This window comes from Podarcis tiliguerta (genome assembly GCF_965153285.1).
Source record: "Podarcis tiliguerta genome assembly, chromosome: 8".
NCBI lineage: Eukaryota > Metazoa > Chordata > Lepidosauria > Squamata > Lacertidae > Podarcis > Podarcis tiliguerta.
The window spans coordinates 56,424,983-56,434,217 of NC_139541.1; the positions used below are offsets into that span (position 1 = coordinate 56,424,983).

Here is a 9,235-nt window from a genome sequence, read left to right on the forward strand (position 1 = left end):
TTGCGAGCAAATGCAGTTGCACCCAAGGTTAAGCAGGGCTGCCTATTATGCCAAGAGTTCTTTAAAATATATGTATTTTAGGGAGAATTCCATTATGTAATGGAATCTGAGATATATTGCGGCCCCCCTTTGATATTATATATATAGTATATAATCACCCAAAAGCTGCAACTTGCTCATTTTACTCCTCAAGTAATAATTATTATTATAAGCAGGAGGGAGGAAAGGAATTTATAGCATCAACTTCTCTGTTGGAGAGACGCCTTCTTGCAACCGGCGGCTCAGAGCTTCCTGGAGCTCCGGGAGGGACTATTTGGGGGCTGAGTAGAAGAGAGAGGCAGGTTGTTTTCCAGAAATGCATCTGGAGCCCTTGCTTAGACACGAAGGAGGAAAGGCGTCATTATTTGTCATTATTGCTGCCGGTCCCCTTTCGCCCCCGACTGCAACTCTTGAGATCCTCTGCATTTTGCCGAGCCTGCTGATATCATCCTGGCTGCTGCTAATATATAAACCAGCATATTGCCCTCCCACTTACAGATTGAATTCTCACCCCAACATTTGCTTTAAATATCCGTGCTTAAGTGCAGATTTCTTTTGCTCACTGGGGTGGCAGCTTGCCAAGCTGAAGGGAAGCAAATGGAGGGAAGCTGATAAAGGGCGGAGAGCGGGGAGAAGGGAGGATTTCAGGTCCTGTGGAATGCCTAAGATGGGAATAGACTAACATGTGGCCACACAGTCTCCTAAATCAAAATTCAAAGTGGACCCTGGGGGTCTTACTTGAGAGAAACACTTTGGGCCTTTTCTAGGATAGCAAAGCTGGCTTTAGTAGGATTTGTGAAATTTCTTCAGTGCAGGGGTAGCTAATTCATGGCCCACAGGACATACCTAGACCTCCAGAGCACCCCACCTCTGGTCAGACAAAATATTTGGGGCAAAAAGAATTCTGATTATACCAGAGATGATAGGGGCTGTGGCCCTCCAGATATTGTTGAACTACAACTCCCATAACTTGCTGAGATAGGAAGTGTCCTATATCCCGATGAGTAGAATAAATGGACCCACACTTAGAGATTTGAGAGGTTCAGGCCAGGACCCTCTGTGACGTTGTACTGGAACTCGGGGCACACCTACCTTGTAGGGTATAGCCACTCGGGATAAGGATTTGTCTCAGGTTGGCCCTGGATCAAAAAGCCCGAAAGCTTCCTTTGTCTCAGCCAACCTCCTGATGATGGAGGCTGTGTGCTAGTGGGTGGGGGAAGGGACAGGAATCTGCTTTATGGTGCTCTCATCTTGAAGAATGGTGAGAGTCTGATAAGCAGGCTGAAGGTTTCCTATTCCCCCCCCAGCTCCCTCACCCCAAGCTCAAAAGAAGGCATTGATGGTGTGCAGGCATTGTTTCCTGTTACTAGACTTTATTAGGTAGAAGACGTTGCTTTGCCAGATTCCTCAGACTCGGAAGACTTCATTATTCCTCAGAACACAGGAGACAGCGGCTGCAGAGTTGGGCAACAGCTCTGGCCCAACAGCAGTAACTGATTGGTGTCAGCATCCAGAAGGACTGAGATATTATATTTGAATGTCATTTGGCCTTGTATGCATTTTTACAAATGGTATTTCCTTTATGCTATTTTCTCTAGCATATGCAATTTTTTAGCACAGTGTCTCTGTAGCATATGCATTTTGGCATGGGGTCTTTGATCGGACAACTGTATTGCAAAGTCCAGAGGAGTGTGAATCTTGAAATATATCCATGTCTCAGTTCATGTGTTGCTTCGGGAAGCATGACTTTGGTCGATTCTCATTAAAATTCAAATCGAACATCTCATCCCTACATGCGGCTTGGCTTGCTTAGATGAGTCATCTCATGTCAGCTTTGGCACACAGACTCGGTTTAGCTGCTCTCTGCCAACCACTGATGAAGGGGGTGGAGTAACGATGGCCTCTTCCCCAGCCCCCTCTCTTGATGAAGCTGGCTCTGGAGAGGAAGACAAAGCAAGCACAAGAGTTCAGATGTGTAAGGTGTGTTAAGTATCTAAGCAACGGGAGCCGATGTGGGAGCTAGTGCCATTGTTTGCAGAGTGTACTTGCAAATCTTCCTGCCTGCACGCATGCGTGCCAACAGATGCCTCTGTGTGCAATGAGACAATGCAACCTGCTGACACAATGTGGCCTAGCAAATATTTTTAGCTCATCAACATTTTCTTGCCATAAGAGAATCAGATCACAAGCCCCCACCCCCCCATGTGTTGAACTGCCAGGGAGATCTACTGTTGCTCCCACCCAGACGAGAGGTGGTCCAAAGTTGGCTAAGAGCAGGACATGAAGCCTCAAGTGCCCCTCATTTGACCAAGAAGGACAGCCCCCCAAAAGCCTGGGGCCAGTGATTCATGTTATGAAGGCAGGAACACCTGGCTGGGGGAAAAAAAAGAAAGACTGAATTGTCAGCAGAACGACAATAATCTCATTTTTAATATTTGATGGGAGGGAGGGGTGGAAAAGAGATTTTAGAAAAAGCTCCCAGAGGAATCCTTGCCAGCTTTCCAAAGCACTTAATTCTGCCTCTTTCTTTCCATCTCTGGATCAGTCTGGGAGCATGACAGCAATTTTTGAAATAGTCTTTCTTTTTCTCCTAGAAGGAAGGAAGGAAAATGTATAGTGTGCCGAGCTACAATTCTTTTCATTTTTGTTCTTTTTCAAATCTAAATTTAATGGATCCCAACTGTTACCTGCCTCGTTAGAATGTATGTACTCCAGATTGCAACTATCCAGGTTGTTTTCTTTGCTTTAAAATAAAGGTCACAAGAGAGAAGGGAAAGGAACTGCTGTAGATCATGGGAACAGGAGAGCTGCATCTGTCCCCTGTGCATAGATGGTGGCACTTGAGCCCTACTGGGGGAAGTGGGGAACTGAAATTCCCAGGATACTGTGCCATGTGCTAGAGGACTGAGCAGCTCGTTCTACATGGCACATGCAAGAGACACCTGGATTATTCACAGCAATGAAAAATGGACATTTATACACAATTCTCTCAAAGTGGGGGAACTCAAATTATATCACAAATAGTTTAAGTCTGTGTGTGTGTGTGTGAGAGAGAGAGAGAGAGAGAGAGAGATGGGGGGTGTTGAATTTTGTACACATATAATCCTAATCTGAAAGAGACACATTAGCAATCATTTTCCTATGAATATGGGACATTTTTACTACTCGAAAATGTTTAACAGAACATACATAATCGGTCTGTGACAATAATTTGTTTTAAACTGTTTTTTATATTGAGTTTTAAATTGCTATAACCTACCCTGGGACCTTACGATGAACCATGGTTAAGAAATTTGTAAATAATAATACTATATTTCTAGGCACCCTAGAAAGCTTGTATTTATTACGTGTATAGTTGAAGACACACTAATTGCTAACAAAGCATGAAATGAGAATTTGCCATTTGTAAACCTCTCCCTAGGAACAGGGGGCATGAGTTATATTCCCAAATGCTTAAAGTACATCCAGTTTTTCAAGAAGGTGAAAACTGGTACACACATAGCCCTGTACCTGCTGATCACTAAAAAAGTATGAAGATATAGTAGCAACTCCTTGTGATAGGAAGTTCCAGTGGCTGGGACTTTTACAAAATCAGCTTCCTTGTGAGGAGGTATAATGGAAGTTTTTTGTAATATTCCTTCCACTATTTACAAATATTTACACTGAGCAGGGGCAAGTGGGCAGGCAGCCCCATCAAATTTCTACTTCTTCCTCATCAGCTCCAAGAAACTCAAACTTCAACTCTCTCTGACCAAATGCAAATAGCCAAAGGACTCCTAGCTAAGGTGTGACTTGTATTTCAGTGGTGTGGTATATTAAAGTATGTTTGTAAAACAGCTCAGAGTGTTTACTTGCAGCGGACCTGGGTTTCTTGGGTTTTCTTTCCTCATGGGTCTAAGGGTCTTTCTTTCTTTCTTTCTTTCTTTCTTTCTTTCTTTCTTTCTTTCTTTCTTTCTTTCTTTCTTTCTTTCTTCACACTGATTCCTTATGTATGCACTTAAAACTCTTAATGTACATAAAACAAAATTGGGTTTGCAAACAGACGCAGCATATAAGCGCCCCTGTCAAAGAGCTTCCATTCACTGGAGATTCCTCCCAAGTGTCCACTTGGGGCAGACCCAACTCTGGTTCTCAGTAATTTAGGAAATGGGCCTGGGAAGGACCAGGGTGGGAACTATAATGGTCAGGGGCTTGGAGAGTGTGGACAAAGAAAACAGAAAGAGCAGGGATGGGTAACTCTTGGAGCCCTCATGTGGGCCGGGGGGTTTGTTGTGAATTAAGGTCTCTGGATCTGTTGGCGGAACTGCAATGCTTTGATTGGAGGGGAGGGGGAGGTATACTGCCGACTGGGTTTCCGCCAAAGCCTTTATCACACTCTTACAAAAGTGAGGTGTGTAATCAGTTCCAAGCTAAAGGGGGATTTACTGTTTCTTCGGGGATTCTCAGAGCTCTCCGGCAACGAAATGGAAAGACTTTATCATCTGCCTCTGAGCTTTAGGGGGTGGCAAGGAGGGAATGCTGATGAATGGTTGGCGGGGTGTTTATGTGCCAGACTCCGCTCTCATGCAATTAACAAAGCTGGTAAAGGCTGGCAATTTATGCCACAGCTTTGGTCTGTCCCACCAATACCAGTCTCAGATAATGGGATCATGTTGACATTGACTTATCAGTGCTCTTTGCTCCAGCTGGCTTGTCAGTTCCAATACAGACCTCCACACAGATATACTAGTGCTACATGGGTATTTAGTTTCAGCACTGTGCTAGGAGCAGGACAGAGTGGTACAGAGCAGTTCTGAGCATTCAAAAACCCATCTAAGCTGAATCAAATGGACCCACTGCTTTACACAAATGTTCCTGGAAGAGCTGAAGCAGTCTCATAAAAATTCATCAGCATTTTGATGTGAATTTATGCTAATACACATATTTTTGCCTAAATATCTTCCCTAATACAGTGCATGTTATGTATGTTTTCTCAAATGTTTCCATTTTCATATATAGTTTGCCCCAGTATGTGCAGCGGGGGACAGGGGACAAGGATGGGGGACCTTACTTGAGAATAGCATTGCAAAATTCAAAGAAGTGAGAATTTCAAATGAATTTTGCATTGTTTCAGGAAGGGTGAATTAAGTAAGTTTACCTTTAAATGTGGACTGAAACAAATATATTTCCCATCCCATAAAAACAATGGTATCACACAGGCTAAGATCTGCAGTGTCTACCTGATTTTGGCAGGTAGTGCCAAAATAGGAACTTTTAGAAGACGAAATTTGCCTCCACCCTATTGGCTGCCATAGTTCTACCCCAGGCTTCCTCAACCTCGGCCCTCCAGATGTTTTGAGACTACAATTCCCATCATCCCTGACCACTGGTCCTGCTAGCTAGGGGTCATGGGAGTTGTAGGCCAAAAACATCTGGAGGGCTGAGATTGAGGAAGCCTGTTCTATCCTCTGTAGTCCAGGGTAGCATTCATGATTCACCTACCTAATCAAGTTTTCACCTGGATTCTCCCTGGAGATGATTTGACTGAACCAGGGAGGGCATGCAAAGCAGCTTCTCTATCACTGAGCCACACAGCCCTTCAACGGGACACCCAATGCTTCCTATGCCATGTTCACAGAGATATTTAGGGTTAAGTTTCATATATGCAGAAAAACAACCTTGTTTCCTGCACACAAGCAAATACTTGGTTGACCCACCATTCACGCATGCTTAACACTTGAGGGCTGCATTAAGTGATCACTTGTATGTGTGAAAAAACCAACACATGTCAAATGCTACAGACAGAAATTCCCTGTGCTTTTCAGTGAAGATGGTTCACACATTCAGCTGCCAGTTATCAAGGATGGAGCAAACTGAGTGAAATTCCCCCTGATGCTTACTGGAACAACACTGAACAGTCAAGAACTGATCTGAACAAGCTCCCTCATTAGCTTCCTTTTGTTGCCTAATTAATTAATGTTTACAAGACTCTAAGATCCTCTTCTGAAAAGGCACTGACAGCAGACCAAGTATTTTTTATAATAGTAATAATAACTATTCTTATTATCATTAATGCTGATGATTTGCATTAGCCCCTCTTTCAGTTGCATTCATTAGCCAATGCGAATATGTCATTGGGAATTGCTGTCCCAGCTGAAATAGACCAAGCAGACCTGCCTTAAGACTAGAGTCTTGAAATTTGGAGTGAAATTACGGCTTCTCTCAAATAATCTTGAGAAAAAGGGTTTGTGAAGAAACAGGTCTTTGGGTTAAAGAAGAAAGAGCAGTATCATCATTTGTGATTGGCTGGCAGTATTTAGCCCCTGGATTGGCCAAGCCTACAATAAATATTAGGCTCCTAGCCCCAGAAGAGCCTTCATATGAGGCCCAAGCTCCTGCTCAGGCTCAGCTGCCCTGCTCCAGTTGTAATACCAGACACTAGCAGTCTTGGAAAATGTATTTGTTTAAAATTGTTTATATCTTCATTCCTCAGGAGATCAGAGCAACAACCCAACAACCTACAACCACAGAATAAAATACAATGATGTAAAAAAAAACAGTATCAGATGCCACAGCAGCCAAAATATTTAGGATGACTCCAAAGTCTCTTTAAAGAGAAAAGGTTGTATCCAATGTTAGTCATACTCAGAGTAGACCCACTGAAATTCATGGACATAGCTAACTCAAAACCACATCCTTAGAACTTAGAACCAGACACTTTGGAGATGATGTTGCTCGGTAAACTGAACTGGTTTAAATGGGGTTTTCACTGTCATGGGCCTGCTTGAATATTGAGTTGTAAGTCACCTGGGCATTTGAATTAATAGAAAAGAATTACTCTTAGGTTATGTGTGTGAATAAATTTATGTGCTTTGGGGAAGGGCCATAGCTTAGTGGGAGAGCATGCAGAAGGTCCCAAGGTGAATCCCCAGAAGAGATTCTTGCTGTTGGTCGAGCCTTGCAGAGCCCTTTGAGCTGGCCTTTGCAGCAGTGCTGAGCAGTTGATCACCTGTTAATGCACACCCCTTACAGCCAAGCCCCATCTTTACCTGCCCTGCACCTGGCAACATGTGTGGTGTTAGGTGTCACACAGGTAGGCGTGGCTCACCTGAAATGACCTCACAGGTCAACGATGGAGTCCTGGTGGGCTAGAGGATCCCACCACTGACCTCAGTCCCGACTTTGCTGGAGGGGCTTCCTGGGAAGAAGAAAGTAAGAATAAATTTGGGTCGCACATTCTTGATCTTTCTCTCTTCACAATGGGCTCTTGTTTGCCTTTATTTGTTACCAGCAAGACGATGGGCCCTTTCTGGATAGAGCATATTGACAATGCCCCTAGGTTTCTGAGAGCAAGAGCGGCAGTTGATTTGCCAGGAGAGATGAGCGCTGTCTTGCGAGTCACCTCCAGCCCTCAGAGAATTTGGCCATATTGGAGATAAGATGAGAGAGGATTACTTACCACTTAGCTACATCTATCAAAAAACATTTAGCCTTGAATGGAATGCAGCTCTCAAGCTGAATTGGCTGTGGAGCCTAATTCAGGAAGAGGCTACCCAGGATCCTTTGCAGTGCTGCAGGACTTGCTGGGATGCAACGCTTGGGCTCTGCAATGTGGACATGGCTGATTGCAGTCTGCAAATTTAATGGGTCCTTTACTCTGGGGACAATTGTGACATTGGTGGCACAGCATTCTAGTCCGTGCTGGGGAAACCTGAAGTTTCCTGGCCGCAGAGTAGATTGATAAACCCTTGCTGCTGACTATTACTGATGGAGCAGCTATATGATATCCATACAACCAGAAGCAGTATTCCTTTCGAGGAGGAAAGTGGTTTTCTTTGTACCGGCAGCTAATTAAAAGAGAGCATTCCAAGCTGCTCTACAGTACACTTCATTGTTGTCTTTATGGTTTAGATTCTGTCTCTGTGCCAGCCTCCCATTGAGAAACAAAAACACTTATCTTGTTCACTGCTATCTCCCTCACTTTTATATATTTATCCCCTCTCTTTCTTCCTCTGTCTCTCCTCAAGCCTTCTTGGTCCCAGGTGCCCCACAGAGCAATGATAATGCTGCCTATCACCATCTCCATGTGACAGCTCTGAGCTGCTAAAGCTCAATGATTCGTTTACTAATTGCCTGCCCTCCCTCTTCCCAAATTTGCTGGGAATGGGACCCAGATTGAATCGGGTGCAGCCAAGGGAGTCCAAGAAACAGCAAGAGCAGAAGTGGCCGCCTCATTGCTGAGACCAGCAGGGAAGTCAGATGCAGAAAACTTTGTAGAGTGTCATCCATGGGTTTTGGACTGCAACTCCCATCAGCATGCTCAGATAATTTCAACATAGCCAATTCCTGCCTGGGCTATGAATTTTGGGAGGAACTAAAAGAATTACAGCACAACAGAATGCCTATCTAGCCACTGTATTTTATCTAAGTTTGGGGGTTCCTAGCCAAGCAAACTATCTGAAGGCACCTGAAAGAGCTTTCACAAACAAGGCTAGCAACATTCTGTAGAGGTTGGGTTTCTGTAACCGAAACTATTCGCTGTTTATAATTGGGGTATTGAAACAGAGAGAATGTGATTCCAAGGATGAAATAAGAGGTGAACCATCTCCTGGTTCCAAACCCAACAGCAAGCATCACTCTGTCAGGTGGACCACACACACAGCCTCTCATGCCCACCCAACCCTCACATTACCAATATTTCTGGATTGCTGGGTCATCGCTGCGTAGGGCAACCCATATGTGGCACATACAATTGTGTCCTCCAGTGTCTCCCCCCCTGTTCCCCAGGATCTGCTGCCTGAGGCCACTGCCTCCCTTTGTCTAACCGTAGGGCTGGCTCTGGCTGTGCAGCTTTCCCATTAGGCCACCTCTCTCTGAGGTGACACTTGGCAGTAAAAAAGAAGCAATGGATGTTCCCGAGAATGCTTTCTATGGCCTGTCTCACTCAGTAATAAGGTTATATTATTTTTATGGTAAAGCCAATACAAAGTCAATTAAAAGCAAAGGAGCGGGTAGGAACAATAGTCCACAGAGATTTGAGCAGCAGGCAGAAAAGGGCTTTGAGGGAGCAGTGCAGAGTGTTCCCTGGGACTGCAATGCGTGAATGCCCTCTGCACCTGCTGAAAATGAGAGATAGGGATGTGGGAAGGAGATAAGCCCCCTTACTGCATATTGATTCTGTTGGCCAAAGCTTTACTCCATGCCACTCTTCCGCAAG

At 44.4% G+C, this 9,235-nt stretch overlaps 1 long non-coding RNA gene across 1 annotated transcript; it reads right to left on the reverse strand.

Annotated features, from left to right (window-relative positions):
* Nucleotides 1-1,392: 1,392 nt before the first annotated feature.
* Nucleotides 1,393-7,280, reverse strand: LOC310683337. The gene is made up of 2 exons (XR_014514375.1): nt 7,127-7,280; nt 1,393-1,975 (listed from the first exon to the last, which is right to left on the reverse strand). It is a non-coding gene; the product is annotated as an uncharacterized lncRNA (long non-coding RNA).
* Nucleotides 7,281-9,235: the final 1,955 nt, after the last annotated feature.